This window comes from Lepus europaeus, chromosome 20, assembly GCF_033115175.1.
Source record: "Lepus europaeus isolate LE1 chromosome 20, mLepTim1.pri, whole genome shotgun sequence".
NCBI lineage: Eukaryota > Metazoa > Chordata > Mammalia > Lagomorpha > Leporidae > Lepus > Lepus europaeus.
The window spans coordinates 754,539-770,728 of record NC_084846.1 but is presented as its reverse complement, the minus strand read 5'-3'; positions in this window follow the sequence as shown (position 1 = coordinate 770,728).

Below are 16,190 nucleotides of genomic sequence, written 5' to 3'. Positions count from 1 at the left end.
CCTGGCGACAGGCTGTGATTGGATAGATTTGAAACTGCCTGGCGGCAGGCTGTGATTGGATGGCTCTGGAAACTGCCTGGCAACAGGCTGTGATTGGGTGGGGTATAGACCACCCCTTGACCAGATTGGCTGGTCTTGGCTATATAAGCTGTTGTACCAACTGTAATAAATGAGTCTGCCGGCTGCTCGCCTCAAGCCTGCTTTCACCTGACTCCAGGGGTCTGTGTGTTGACTCTGCACCTCTTGCCCCCACCACGCTGCTCCTCTCAGAAACGAACCCACTGCAGCATTGTAGAGAAATCAACGGCAACGAAGTCTTGTCACCGTGTGAAAGCTAGTACTTCTTTTTCTCTATCAGTGGTACATACATACTCTTAATACAGGGAGCCCTGTGTGAATCTGGAGCAGAGTTCCAACCTCCAGTAAATCCCACCCTCCAGTGAAATTTAATATTTGAGAGAGAAATAAATCTTTACTACAGGGATCGCTTGATAATTTGGAACTCATTTATTACCAGGGCACAACTTAGGTTGTTTTATAGAAGACAATCCTTTACCATCTCTGATTTTCTTTCTTTTTTTTTATTTATTAAACTTTTATTTAATGAATACAAATTTCCAAAGTACAGCTTATGGGTTACAATGGCTTCCCCCCCCCATTACTTCCCTGCCACATGCAACCCTCCCCTTTCCCGCTCCCTCTCCCCTTCCATTCACATCAAGATTCATTTTCAATTCTCTTTATATACAGAAGATCAGTATAGTATATATTAGGTAAAGATTTCAACAGTTTGCCCCCATATAGCAACACAAAGTGAAAAAATACTGTTGGAGTACTAGTTATAGCATCAAATAAGAGTGTACAGCACATTAAAGACAGAGATCCTACATAATATTTTTTTAAAAAAATTAATTTTCTATGCCATTTCCAATTTAACACCAGGTTTTATTTTTCATTTCCAATTATCTTTATATACAGAAGATCGATTCAGTATATAATTAGTAAAGATCTCATCAGTTTGTACCCACACAGACACACAAAGTGTAAAAATACTGTTTCAGTACTAGTTATAGCATCACTGCACAATAGACAACACATTAAGGACAGATCCCACATGGGATGTAAGTACACAGTGACTCCTGTTGCTGACTTAACAATTTGACACTCCTGTTCATGGCGTCAGTAATCTCCCTAGGCTCTGGTCATGAGTTGCCAGGGCTATGGAAGCCTTTAGAGTTCGCTGACTTTGATCTTATTCTGATAGGGTCATAGTCAAAGTGGAAGTTCTCTCCTCCCTTCAGAGAAAGGTACCTCCTTCTTTGATGGCCCCGTTCTTTCCACTGGGATCTCATTCACAGAGATCTTTCATTTAGGTCTTCTTCTTTTTTTTCTTTTCCATGGTGTCTTGGCTTTCCATGCCTACAATACTCTCATGGGCTCTTCCGCCAGATCCGAATGCCTTAAGGGCTGATTCTGAGGCCAGAGTGTTGTTTAGGATGTCTGCCATTCTATGAGTCTGCTGTGTATTCCACTTCCCAAGTTGGATCCTTCTCTCCCTTTTTGATTCTATCAGTTAGTATTAGCAGACACTTGTCTTGTTTGTGTGATCCCTTTGACTCTTAGACCTATCAGAGCCATCGGTTGTGAACTGAAATTGATCACTTGGACTAGTGATATGGCATTGGTACATGCCACCTTGATGGGATTGTGTTGGAATCCCCTGGCACATTTCTAACTCCACCATTTGCAGCAAGTCCGATTGAGCATGTCCCAAATTGTACATCTCCTCCCTCTCTTTTTCCACTCTTAAATTTAACAGGGATCACTTTTCAGTTAAAATTTAAACACCTAAGAATAATTGTGTGTTAATTACAGAGTTCAACCACTAGTACTAGAACAACAACAACAACAACAACAAATACTAAAAAGGATAAAGTATTACATTGTACATCTAGAGTCAGGACAAGAGCTGATCAGGTCATTGTTTCTTATAGTGTCCATTTCTTTTTTTTTCTTTTTTAAAAAATTTTATTTAATCAATATAAATTTCCAGTGTACAGCTTATAGATTACAATGGCTTCCCTCTCCCATAACTTCCCTCCCACCCGCAACCCTCCCCTCTTCTGCTCCCTCTCCCCTTCCATTTGCATCAAGATTCCTTTTCAATTCTCTTTATATACAGAAGATCAATTTAGTATAAAGATTTCAACAGTTTGCACCCACATAGAAACACAAAGTGAACCATACTGTTGGAGTACTAGTTATAGCATTAAATCAAAATGTACAGTACATTAAGGACAGAGATCCCACATGAGGAGCAAGTGCACAGTGGCTCCTGTTGTTGACCCAACAAATTGACACTCTAGTTTATGGTGCCAGTAACCACCCTAGTCTGTCGTCATGAGTTGCCAAGGCTATGGAAGCCTTCCAAATTTGCCGACTCTGATCATATTTAGACAAGGTCATAAAAGACAGAGTGAGGATAGTAACCAATGATCCTAAGAGTGGCATTTACCAGGTTTGAACAATTAGACAGCATTAAGTGGGGAAGAGGACCATCAGTACACACAGGTTGGGAGTAGAGCCATTGGTGGTAGAGGTTATGATTACGAAGGAATGAGGCCCAAGTACCCTAGACAGGGTCTAGAACAAAGGACAGAGTCATTATTAGAGGAGCTAAGAAAGGTGCTGTCTAAGCTACAATTAAGTTTTCTGACTGAGAGGCAAATAGAACCTGACAGAAGGGGCTTGATAATAATCTGGTGGGCTTTAGGGCTTGTAAGTTAAGAGGCCCAGACCTATATATCTCTTCACATGGGGTATATCCTAAGGGAGGTGTGAACCTCCTAGGGGAAGGCACTCTGTTGACTTTCATTACTTGGCTGGCCTGGGAGGAGAGCTGGCCAGGTAAAGGCAGGGGGCATCTCTAACAAGAAATTTACAGTTCTGCCTGCAATGTTGCTGACCCTACTTGACCATTCCCTCAGCTGCAGTGGTCACTTTGGAAGTTGGGCTGAGTGAAGGGCTTTTCAGCTTAGAGCCAATAAGATCTGTGGCTCTGACCTGGGCATCCTTCGACTCCAGGGCAGGTCCATTTCCAGTGATCCAACTCTTGGCAGAGCTGCCAGAGCTCTTCACAAGCTGACTTCTGCTGAAGCCCAGGCTTACCACATTGAAAGCCACTGCAGTGGACTGGCCTGTTGGGTCTCCTTGAGGGCAGATCACTGTACAGATCAGCCATTAATAGGCCTGCCACCCATTGATTCTGATGCCGAGCTTTCTTTTCCTCCTGGTTTGTGTTAAAGCAGACCAGAGGATGCAAGTCAAGGGAGTGCCCGTGTCCCATCTCTAATCTTCGGTGGCCTGTACCACAAGTCTATAGTCACAGGCATGTTCTGTAGTAGTTTTTCTAAGGTAGACAATGCCCATGAGGAAAATTATATTCTCACTTTAAAACTTTCTTTCCCTTTGGTCTGAAAGGGAGGTTTTTTCTACTTACTGTATACTTCGCTGATGGTGAAGAGAATCTAGCTATGAGATTATTATTTAAGTTCTTATTTTGGCTATGCTATTACAGAAAAATGTTAGCCATCTCTTTTATAAGGTCTAAAGATTAAATTGTGCATCCTACTGATTCCTTCATAATAGAATTAGTTTCCTACCTTGAAGAGAATAGAGAAATGAAAGAATAAGTTGGGCTTAGAATAGAGAAATGAGGGAGCAGGTCCTAGATCGCTTGCTGACAATAGCAATATCACATAAATACTTAGCAAACCGTTTCAACCATTAGATAACAACTTAAGAAAACATTTACCAGAAGGTCCAATGCCTTCTATAAATTTTAAGAATCATGTATTTGAAAACACCTCTTAAATATCTAACATGATGTAGTTTGTTTAACCAGTAAACTTAAGCACAACCATCTAAAATGTTTTTAGTTTCTTTCTATCAACAAGTTTAAAACATATGATACAGAGATTCAGGTCACACTAATTAAAATGTATCTTTGATTGATTTTAGCAGCTTAAATTTATGGACAATCTTTAAGCCATTTAAAATAAAACTCTTAATAAAATTTCCCCATGTGGACATACAATATGTACACACATATAACATAGCATAATAGACCAATATAGCAATTTTAATAATAGCTTTTAAAATCTTTAACTCTTTTTGTAGATTGCCAATTGATTTGAATTGCTTTTTTTTTTAGTAACCTCAGTTAACCATACTTTCTCTCAGTTGGTACTGTTAATACATTATTGGCTTCATCTGTTTACAGAGCCATTCCAAAGTACTGAATACAATAGAAGTGGCTGGGAAAAGTCCATAGGAACCTATAGGAGGACAGCTAAACACAGAACCAACAACGCTTTAGTTTTATGAGCAGCACATCATATATAACTGTGGATGACAAAAGACTTTAAGTCGCCATGTTTAAAATTATAAACTCATCAACCAACAAGAGGCACTTGCTTACTTCACAGTATTTTTGAAAGCACCTGTAGGATTTTACAAGTATTTAACCCTTTAGGCCTCTGGGGCTTTCTCATTAAGATAACTATCATGTCTAGTAACACAAGATCATTAGACTTTTTAATTCTCAAACATTTGTATTAATAGCATTTTCCATTATAGAAACTTAAAGTTTGGTACCACATCACATCTTGACAGTCCTTCTAATATAATCCAAATAGCCTGATTAGTTGGTGTCTCTATAAGATGAGAGACATAGATCCTTCGATTTTTTCAGTTGGGCCCAAACTGGAAAAACCAAAGTCCAAGATTTACTGGAAATTTTAGAGACCAGATTGTTTGAAACTTTGATTTTTTGAATGCCTGTCAAGAATGCCAAGCAGGCTCAAAATCCAAAATATCTGGTTGAAATAAGATTCCTTAAAATCATGACGTAACATAGACCAAATTTGATCATTGTTACAAGGTGATTATTCAAATTTTTGAAAATAAGCACATATTTCAATAACCCATAGCTCTTAATAAAAATTCAGCTGTTTTTGAACAATTAGAATTTAACAGACATCAAGAGAACATAATAGATTACTTTAACACATTGCTTTAACAGAGCATCAGAGTTTAATTCTATGTCAAAGAGAAATTGAGCTTCCTGTGATCTTTTGCTGTGAGGTTTCCTTCCTTTACCTTCTTTCATATTGGTGACCATGTTTCTGTGACATCTTTAAGCATCTTTTTCAGGGCAGGATGAGTGGCAACAAATTCTTTCAGTTTCTGTTTGCTATGAAAAGTCTTAATTTCACCTTCATTCACAAATGAGAGCTTTGCAGGATATAGTATTCTGGGCTGGCAGTTTTTGTCTCTTAGTACCTGGGCTATGTCTCGCCATTCCCTTCTAGCTTGTAGGGTTTCTGATGAGAAGTCTGCTGTGAGTCTAATTGGAGATCCTCTGACAGTAATCTGGCGTTTCTCTCTTGCACATTTTAGGATCTTTTCTTTATGTTTCACTGTGGTGAGTTTGATTACAACCTGTCGTGGTGAGGATCTCTTTTGGTCATGATTATTAGGGGTTCTATATGCTTCCTGTACTAAGATGCCTCTGTCCTTCTCCAAACCTGGGAAATTTTCTGCTAGTATGTCACTGAAAATGCCTTCTAATCCTTTCTCCCTCTCCATGCCTTCAGGAACTCCTAGAACCCAAATGTTGGGTTTTTTAATAGTATCCTGTACATTCCTGACAGTATTTTTTAGATTTCTAACTTCCTCCTCTTAGGTTTGCCTGGTTCCTTTCCTGTTCTCTGTCTTCTAAGTCTGATATTCTCTCTTCTGCTTCACCCATTCTGTTTTTAAGGCTCTCTAATGTGTTTGTCATTTGATCTATTGAATTCTTCATTTCATTATGATTTCTCATCACTATCACCATTTCTTGTTCTACTAGTTGTTTCATTTCATTTTGATTCCTCCTTAATGTTTCATTTTCCTGACAGAGATTTTCTATCTTGACCATTAAGGATTTCTGTAGTTGAAGAATTTGTTTTTGAGAACTTCTTAATGTTCTTATCAATTTTTTGAGATCCGCTTCTTGCATTGCTTCTATCTCATCATCTTCATAATCTTGAATTGGGGTGTCTTTTTCGTTTGGGGGCCTCATAGTGTCTTCCTTGTTCTTGTTACCTCGGTTTTTGCGTTTGTTGTTTGGCACGTTGGAGATATTTGGTTTCTTCACTGTGGTGTTTTTTCTTGTTACACTATGGCTCTATATTAAGTGGACTATCTGCTTTCGGTGGAGCCTTAGAGGCTTGAGATGAGTGTGGACTGAGAGCTGTGTTTGGTTCCTCAGCGTTGAGGGTGTGTCAAAGATGACACTCCCAGGTTAGGCATGGTAAATCTCCTTCTTTCTTTCTTTTTTTGATTCAAAAGGGAAGTAATTCCGCACAGCTGAACGTAATTGGAGGTAGCTAGCAGGCAAATGATATACCCACAGGAGCCAGAGATTAGAAGCTCTTTCCCAAGGACCACACAGGGAATCTCTGCTGCCCTCAGTGTGGGCTCCAGTTCTCCTGCAGTCTCCCACTGGGTTGCCAAGTTAGATGCTAATCTCCTGTTATTTCACCCCTCCCCCCAGAGTCAGGTGTTTCTGCTAGGCTCAGGGCCGGTGCAGACCTGAGGTCGCCCTGCTTATGACGTATGTCCAAAATGGCGCCTGCTCTTTGTCTTGCTCGCTTTTGAGGGGTGAGTGGAGGGAGAGAAACTCGTGTCCATATCGGTCACTTTTTTTTTTCCTCTCTCTCTTCTAGTTAGCCTGGTGAACTTTTCCCCACGGAGTTTCAAGCCTCGTTCCCTCTAGTCTCCTCTTTCCGCTTACCCGCTGGTGTCTTGGGCTATTGAGGTTCGGCTCACCTCGCGTTCCAGCGCTGTTGTGTTGAGTCTGCCGCTGGCGTCCCGAACTTGGGCTCCCACGCTCTCCAGACAGGTCCACTGTGAATCCCTAGTTCCAGAAGAGTTTCCTCTGCTGTTTCTTCCCCTACTCTTCCTTGACCCTGCAGTATCTCCACTTTTATTAACCTGTCTCTCCCCCGGACTAATAGTGTGCTCCCTTCCTATTCCGCCATCTTGCCGCTCTCCTATAGTGTCCATTTCACTTAACAGGTTTCCCCTTTGGTGCTCAGTTAGTTGTCACCGATCAGGGAAAACAAATGATATTTGTCTCTTTGGGACTGGCTTAATTCACTCAGCATGATGTTTTCCAGATTGCTCCATCTTGTTGCAAATGACTGGGTTTCATTGTTTCTTACTGCTGTATAGTATTCTATGGAGTACTTGTCCCATAATTTCTTTATCCAGTCTACTGTTGATGGGCATTTGGGTTGGTTCCAGGTCTTAGCTATTGTGAATTGAGCTGCAATAAACATTAATGTGCAGATGGCTTTTTTATTAGCCAAATTAATTTCCTTTGGGTAAATTCCATGGAGTGGGATGGCTGGGTTGTATGGTAGGGTTATGTTCAGGTTTCTGAGGAATCTCCAGACAGACTTCCATAGTGGCTTAACCAGTTTGCATTCCACCAACAGTGGGTTAGTTTCCCTTTTTCCCCACATCCTCTCCAGCATCTGTTGTTGGTAGATTTCTGAATGTGAACCATTCTAACCGGGGTGAGGTGAAACCTCATTGTGATTTCGATTTGCATTTCCCTGATTGCTAGTGATCTTGAACATTTTTTCATGTGCCTGTTGGCCATTTGGATTTCCTCTTTTGAAAAATGTCTATTTAGGTCCTTGGCCCATCTCTGAAGTGGGTTGTTTGTTCTGTTGTTGTGGATTTTCTTGATTTCTTTGTAGATTCTGGTTATCAACCCTTTATCTGTAGTATAGTTTGCAAATATTTTTTCCCATTCTGTCGGTTGCCTCTTCACTTTCCTGACTGTTTCTTTTGAAGTACAGAAACTTCTCAGTTTGATGCAATCCCAATAGTTAATTTTGGTTTTGACTGCCTGTGCTCCTGGGGTCTTTTCCAAGAAGTCTTTGCCTGTGCCTATATCTTGCAGGGTTTCTCCAATGCTCTCTAATAATTTGATGGTTTCGGGTCGTAGATTTAAGTCTTTAATCCACGTTGAGTGGATTTTTGTGTAAGGTGAAAGGTATGGGTCTTGCTTCAAGCTTCTGCACGTGGAAATCCAATTTTCCCAGCACCATTTATTGAATAGGCTGTCCTTATTCCAGGGATTAGTTTTGGATCTTTGATCAAATATAAGTTGGTCTGTAGATGTTTGGATTGATTTCTGGTGTTTCTATTCTGTTCCATTGGTCTATCCATCTGTTTCTGTACCAGTACCATGCTGTTTTGATAACAACTGCCCTGTAGTATGTCCTGAAATCTGGTACTGTGATGCCTCCGGCTTTGTTTTTGTTGTACAAGATTGCTTTGGCTATTCGAGGTCTTGTGTGTCTCCATATGAATTTCAGCATCATTTTTTCCAGATCTGAGAAGAAGGTCTTCGGGATCTTGATGGGTATTGCATTGAATGTATAAATTGCTTTTGGGAGAATAGACATTTTGATGATATTGATTCTTCCAGTCCATGAGCATGGAAGATTTCTCCTTTTTTTGGTATCCTCTTTTATTTCTCTCTGCAAGGTTTTGTAGTTTTCATCGTAGAGATCTTTAACGTCTTTGGTTAAGTTTATTCCAAGGTATTTGATTGTTTTGTAGCTATTGTGAATGGGATTGATCTTAGAAGTTCTTCCTCAGCCGTGGCATTGCCTGTGTATACAAAGGCTGTTGGTTTTTGTGCACTGCTTTTATATCCTGCTACTTTGCCAAACTCTTCAATGAGTTCCAGTAGTCTCTTAGTAGAGTTCTTTGGGTCCCCTAAATAATCATATCATCTGCAAAGAGGGATAGTTTGAGTTCTTCCTTCCCAATTTGTATCCCTTTAATTTGTTTTTCTTGCCTAATAGCTCTGGCTAGAACTTCCAGAACTATATTGAAGAGCAGTGGTGAGAGTGGGCATCCCTGTCTGGTACCAGATCTCAGCGGAAATGCTTCCAACTTTTCCCCATTCAATAGGATGTTGGCCGTGGGTTTTTCATATATTGCTTTGATTGTATTGAGGAATGTTCCTTCCATTCCCAGTTTGCTTAGAGTTTTCATCATGAAAGGGTGTTGTATTTTATCACATGCTTTCTCTGCGTCTATTGAGAGAATCATATGGTTTTTCTCCTGCAGTCTGTTAATGTAGTGTATTACATTGATTGTTTTGCGAACGTTGAACCATCCCTGCATACCAGGGATAAATCCCACTTGGTCTGGGTGGATGATCTTTCTGATGTGTTGTTGCATTCTATTGGCCAGAATTTTATTGAGTATTTTTGCATCTATGTTCATCAGGGATATTGGTCTGTAATTCTCTTTCAATGCTGCATCTTTTTCCGGCTTAGGAATTAAGGTGATGGTGGCTTCATAGAAAGAATTTGGGAGGATTCCCTCTTTTTCGATTGTTTTGAATAGTTTGAGAAGAATTGGAGTTATTTCTTCTCCAAATGTCTGGTAGAACTCAGCAGTGAATCCATCTGGCCCTGGGCTTTTCTTTGTTGGGAGGGCCTTTATTACTGTTTCAATTTCTGTGTCAGTTATGGGTCTGTTTAGGTTTTCTATGTCTTCCTGGCTCAATTTAGGTAGGTTGTATGTGTCCAAGAATCTGTCCATTTCTGATAGATTTCCCTGTTTGCTGGCATACAAGTCCTTGAAGTAATTTCTGATGATTCTTTTTATTTCTGTGGTGTCTGTTATTACGTTTCCCTTTTCATCTCTGATCCTATTGATTTGGGTCTTTTCTCTTCTTTTTTTAGTGAGTTGGGCCAATGGGGTGTCAATTTTGTTTATTTTTTCAAAAAACCAGCTCCTCGTTTGGCTGATTTTTTGTAATGTTTTTTTTTTTTTGGATTCAATCCTGTTGATTTCTTCTTTGATTTTAATTATTTCTCTTCTCCTACTGGGTTTGGGTTTGGTTTGCTGCAGATTTTCTAGATCCTTGAGATGACTTGAAAGCTCATCTATTTGGTGCCTTTCCAATTTCTTGATGTAGGCACCTATTGATATAAACTTTCCTCTTAACACTGCTTTTGTTGTATCCCATAGGTTTTGGTATGTTGTGCTTTTATCCTCATTTACTTCCAGAAAATTTTTGATTTCTCTTTTAATCTCTTCTATGACCCATTGTTCATTCAGGAGCATGTTGTTCAACCTCCATGTGTTTGCACGTGTTCTAGGGATTCCCGAGTTGCTAATTTCCAATTTCATTCCTTTGTTGTCTGAGAAGCTGCATGGTATGATTCTAATTCTTTTGAATTTGCTGAGACTTGCTTTATGGCCTAGTATGTGGTCAATCCTAGAGAAGGTTCCATGTACTGCTGAGAAGAATGTAAAGTCCTTAGATGTAGGATGAAATGTTCTGTAGATATCTGTTAGATCCATTTGGGCTATAGTGTCATTTAAATCTACTGTCTCCTTGTTGATCTTCTGTCCTGTTGATCTGTCTATCTCTGAGAGTGGAGTATTGAAGTCCCCCAATACTATTGTATTGGGGTCTAAGTTTCCCTTTAAGTCCCTTAACAAGTCTTTTAAATAAGCTGGTGCCCTGCAATTAGGTGCATATACATTGATAATCATTATATCTTCCTGTTGAATGGATCCCTTAATCATCATATAGTGCCCCTCTTTGTCTCTCCTAACAGTTTTTGTGGTAAAGTTTATGTTGTCCGATATTAAGATGGCTATGCCCGCTCTTTTTTCATTTCTGTTGGCATGGTATATCTTTTTCCAGCCTTTCACTTTCAGCCTGTATGGATCATTATTGGAAAGATGGGTTTCTTTTTTTTTTTTTAACTTTTATTTAATGAATATAAATTTCCAGTGTACAGCTTATGGATTACAATGGCTCCCCCCCCCCATAACTTCCCTCCCACCCACAACCCTCCCCTCTCTCGCTCCCTCTCCCCTTCCATTTGCATCAAGATTCACTTTCAATTCTCTTTATATACAGAAGATCAATTTAGTATAAAGATTTCAACAGTTTGCACCCACATAGAAACACAAAGTGAAACATACTGTTTGAGTACTAGTTACAGCATTAAATCACAATGTACAGCACATTAAGGACAGAGATCCCACCTGAGGAGCAAGTGCACAGTGGCTCCTGTTGTTGACCCAACAAATTGACACTCTAGTTTATGGCACCAGTAACCACCTAGGCTGTCGTCATGAGTTGCCAAGGCTATGGAAGCCTTCCAAGTTTGCCGACTCTGATCGTATTTCGACAAGGTCATAAAAGACAGAGTGAGGATAGTAACCAATGATCCTAAGAGTGGCATTTACCAGGTTTGAACAATTATACAGCATTAAGTGGGGAAGAGGACCATCAGTACACACATGTTGGGAGTAGAGCCATTGGTGGTAGAGTAGAGGTTATGATTACAAAGGAATGAGGCCCAAGTGCACTAGACAGGGCCTAGAACAAAGGACAGAGTCATTATTAGAGGAGCTAAGAAAGGTGCTGTCTAAGCTACAATTAAGTTTTCTGATTGAGAGGCAAATAGAACCTGATAGAAGGGGCTTGATAATAATCTGGTGGGCTTTAGGCCTTGTAAATTCAGAGGCCCAGACCTATCTATCTCTTCACATGGGGTATATCCTAAGGGAGGTGTGAACCTCCTAGGGGAAGGCACTCTGTTGACTTTCATTACTTGGCTGGCCTGGGAGGAGAGCTGGCCAGGTAAAGGCAGGTGGCATCTCTAACAAGAAATTTACAGTTCTGCCTGTAATGTTGCTGACCCTACTTGACCATCCCCTCAGCTGCAGTGGTCACTTTGGAAGTTGGGCTGAGTGAAGGGCTTTTCAGCTTAGAGCCAATAAGATCTGTGGCTCTGACCTGGGCATCCTTCGAGTCCAGGGCAGGTCCATTTCCAGTGATCCAACTCTTGGCAGAGCTGCCAGGGCTCTTCACAAGCTGATTTCTGCTGACGCCCAGGCTTACCACATTGAAAGCCACTGCAGTGGACTGGCCTGTTGGGTCTCCTTGAGGGCAGATCACTGTACAGATCAGCCATTAATAGGCCTGCCACCCATTGCTTCTGATGCCGAGCTTTCTTTTCCTCCTGGTTTGTGTTAAAGCAGACCAGAGGATGCAAGTCAAGGGAGTGCCCGTTTCCCATCTCTAATCTTCAGTGGCCTGAACTACAAGTCTATAGTCACAGGCATGTTCTGTAGTAGTTTTTCCAATGTAGACAATGCCCATGAGGAAAATTATATTCTCACTTTAAAACTTTCTTTCCCTTTGGTCTGAAAGGGAGGTTTTTTTTTTTTTTAAACTTTTATTTAATGAATATAAATTTCCAGTGTACAGCTTATGGATTACAATGGCTTCCCCCTCCCATAACTTCCCTCCCACCCGCAACCCTCCCCTCTCCCGCTCCCTCTCCCCTTCCATTTGCATCAAGATTCATTTTCAATTCTCTTTATGTACAGAAGATCAATTTAGTATAAAGGTTTCAACAGTTTGCACCCACATAGACACACAAAGTGAAACATACTGTTTGAGTACTAGTTATAGCATCAAATCAAAATGTACAGCACATTAAGGACAGAGATCCCACATGAGGAGCAAGTGCACAGTGGCTCCTGTTGTTGACCCAACAAATTGACACTCTAGTTTATGGCACCAGTAACCACCTAGGCTGTCGTCATGAGTTGCCAAGGCTATGGAAGCCTTCCGAGTTTGCCGACTCTGATCATATTTAGACAAGGTCATAAAAGACAGAGTGAGAATAGTAACCAATGATCCTAAGAGTGGCATTAACCAGGTTTGAACAATTATACAGCATTAAGTGGGGAAGAGGACCATCAGTACACACATGTTGGGAGTAGAGCCATTGGTGGTAGAGTAGAGGTTATGATTACAAAGGAATGAGGCCCAAGTACGCTAGACAGGGTCTAGAACAAAGGACAGAATCATTCTTAGAGGAGCTAAGAAAGGTGCTGTCTAAGCTACAGTTGAGTTTTCTGATTGAGAGGCAAATAGAACCTGATAAAAGGGGCTTGATAATAATCTGGTGGGCTTTAGGCCTTGTAAATTCAGAGGCCCAGACCTATCTATCTCTTCACATGGGGTATATCTTAAGGGAGGTGTGAACCTCCTAGGGGAAGGCACTCTGTTGACTTTCATTACTTGGCTGGCCTGGGAGGAGAGCTGGCCAGGTAAAGGCAGGTGGCATCTCTAACAAGAAATTTACAGTTCTGCCTCCAATGTTGCTGACCCTACTTGACCACACCCTCAGCTGCAGTGGTCACTTTGGAAGTTGGGCTGAGTGAAGGGCTTTTCAGCTTAGAGCCAATAAGATCTGTGGCTCTGACCTGGGCATCCTTCGACTCCAGGGCAGGTCCTTTTCCAGTGATCCAACTCTTGGCAGAGCTGCCAGGGCTCTTCACAAGCTGACTTCTGCTGAAGCCCAGGCTTACCACATTGAAAGCCACTGCAGTGGACTGGCCTGTTGGGTCTCCTTGAGGGCAGATCACTGTATAGATCAGCCATTAATAGACCTGCCACCCATTGCTTCTGATGCCGAGCTTTCTTTTCCTCCTGGTTTGTATTAAAGCAGACCAGAGGATGCAAGTCAAGGGAGTGCCCGTGTCCCATCTCTAATCTTCGGTGGCCTGAACTACAAGTCTATAGTCACAGGCATGTTCTGTAGTAGTTTTTCTAAGGTAGACAATGCCCATGAGGAAAATTATATTCTCACTTTAAAACTTTCTTTCCCTTTGGTCTGAAAGGGAGGTTTTTTCTACTTACTGTATACTTTGCTGATGGCGAAGTGAATCTAGCTATGAGATTATTATTTAAGTTCTTATTTTGGCTATGCTATTACAGAAAAATGTTAGCCATCTCTTTTATAAGGTCTAAAGATTAAATTGTGCATCCTACAGATTCCTTCATAATAGATTTAGTTTCCTATCTTGAAGAGAATAGAGAAATGAAAGAACAAGTTGGGCTTAGAATAGAGAAATGAGGGAGCAAGTCCTAGATCGCTTGCTGACAATAGCAGTATCACATGAATACTTAGCAAACCGTTTCAACCATTAGATAACAACTTAAGAAAACATTTACCAGAAGGTCCAATGCCTTCTATAAATTTTAAGAATCATGTATTTGGAAACACCTCTTAAATATCTAACATGGTGTAGTTTGTTTAACCAGCAAACTTAAGCACAACCATATAAAATGTTTTTAGTTTCTTTCTACCTACAAGTTTAAAACATATGATACATAGATTCAGGTCACTCAAATTAAAATGTATCTTTGATTGATTTTAGCAGCTTAAATTTATGGACAATCTTATCTATAAGCCATTTAAAATAAGACTCTTAATAAAATTTCCCCATGTGGACATACAATATGTACACACATTTAACATAGCATAATAGACCAATATAGCGTTTTTAATAATAGCTTTTAAAATCTTTAACTCTTTTTGTAGATTGCCAATTGATTTGAATTGCTTTTTTAGTAACCTCAGTTAACCATACTTTCTCTCAGTTGGTACTGTTAATACATTATTGGCTTCATCTGTTTACAGAGCCATCCCAAAGTACTGAATACAATGGAAGTGGCTGGAAAAAGTCCATAGGAACCCATAGGAGGACAGCTACACACAGAACCAACAACGCTTTAGTTTTATGAGCAGCAAATCATATATAACTGTGGATGACAAAAGACTTTAAGTCGCCATGTTTAAAATTATAAACTCATAGACCAAATTTGATCTTGTTACAAGGTGATTATTCAAATCTTTGAAAATAAGCACATATTTACATAACCCATAGATCTTAGTAAAAATTCAGCTGTTTTTGAACAATTAGAATTTAACAGACATCAAGAGAACACAATAGATTACTTTAACACATTGCTTTAACAGAGCATCAGAGTTTAATTCTATGTCAAAGAGAAATTGAGCTTCCTGTGATCTTTTGCTGTGAGGTTTCCTTCCTTTACCTTCTTTCATATTGGTGACCATGTTTCTGTGTTTCTGTGTGTAACACATCTTTAAGCATCTTTTTCAGGGCAGGATGAGTGGCAACAAATTCTTTCAGTTTCTGTTTGCTATGAAAAGTCTTAATTTCACCTTCATTCACAAATGAGAGCTTTGCAGGATATAGTATTCTGGGCTGGCAGTTTTTCTCTCTTAGTGCCTGGGCTATGTCTCGCCATTCCCTTCTAGCTTGTAGGGTTTCTGATGAGAAGTCTGCTGTGAGTCTAATTGGAGATCCTCTAAGAGTAATCTGAGGTTTCTCTCTTGCATCTTTTAGGATCTTTTCTTTGTGTTTCACTGTGGTGAGTTTGATTACAACATGTCGTGGTGAGGATCTCTTTTGGTCATGTTTATTAGGGGTTCTATAAGCTTCCTGTACTAAGATGCCTCTGTCCTTCTCCAAACCTGGGAAATTTTCTGCTAGTATCTCACTGAAAATGCCTTCTAATCCTTTGTCCCTCTCCATGCCTTCAGGAACTCCTAGAACTCGAATGTTGGGTTTTTTAATAGTATCCTGTAGATTCCCGACAATATTTTTTAGATTTCTGATTTCTTCTTCTTTTCTTTGGTTTGCCTGTTTCCTTTCCTGTTCTCTGTCTTCTAAGTCCGATATTCTCTCTTCTGCTTCGCCCATTCTGTTTTTAAGGCTCTCTAATGTGTTTGTCATTTGATCTATTGAATTCTTCATTTCATTATGATTTCTAGTCACTATCAGAGTTTCTTGTTCCACTAGTTGTTTCATTTCATTTTGATTCCTCCTTAATATTTCATTTTCACGAGAGAGATTTTCTATCTTGTCCATGAAGGATTTCTGTAGTTGAAGAATTTGTTTTTGAGAAGTTCTTAATGTTCTTAGCAATTTTTTGAGATCTGCTTCTTGCATTTCTTCGATCTCATCATCTTCATAATCTTGAATTGGGGTGTCTTTTTCATTTGGGGGCCTCATAGTGTCTTCCTTGTTCTTGTTACCTCGGTTTTTGCGTTTGTTGTTTGGCATGTTGGAGATACTTGGTTTCTTCACTGTGGTGTTTTTTCTTGTTACACTATGGCTCTATATTAAGTGGACTGTCTGCTTTCGGTGGAGCCTTAGAGGCTTGAGATGAGTGTGGACTGAGAGCTGTGTTTGGTTCCTCAGGG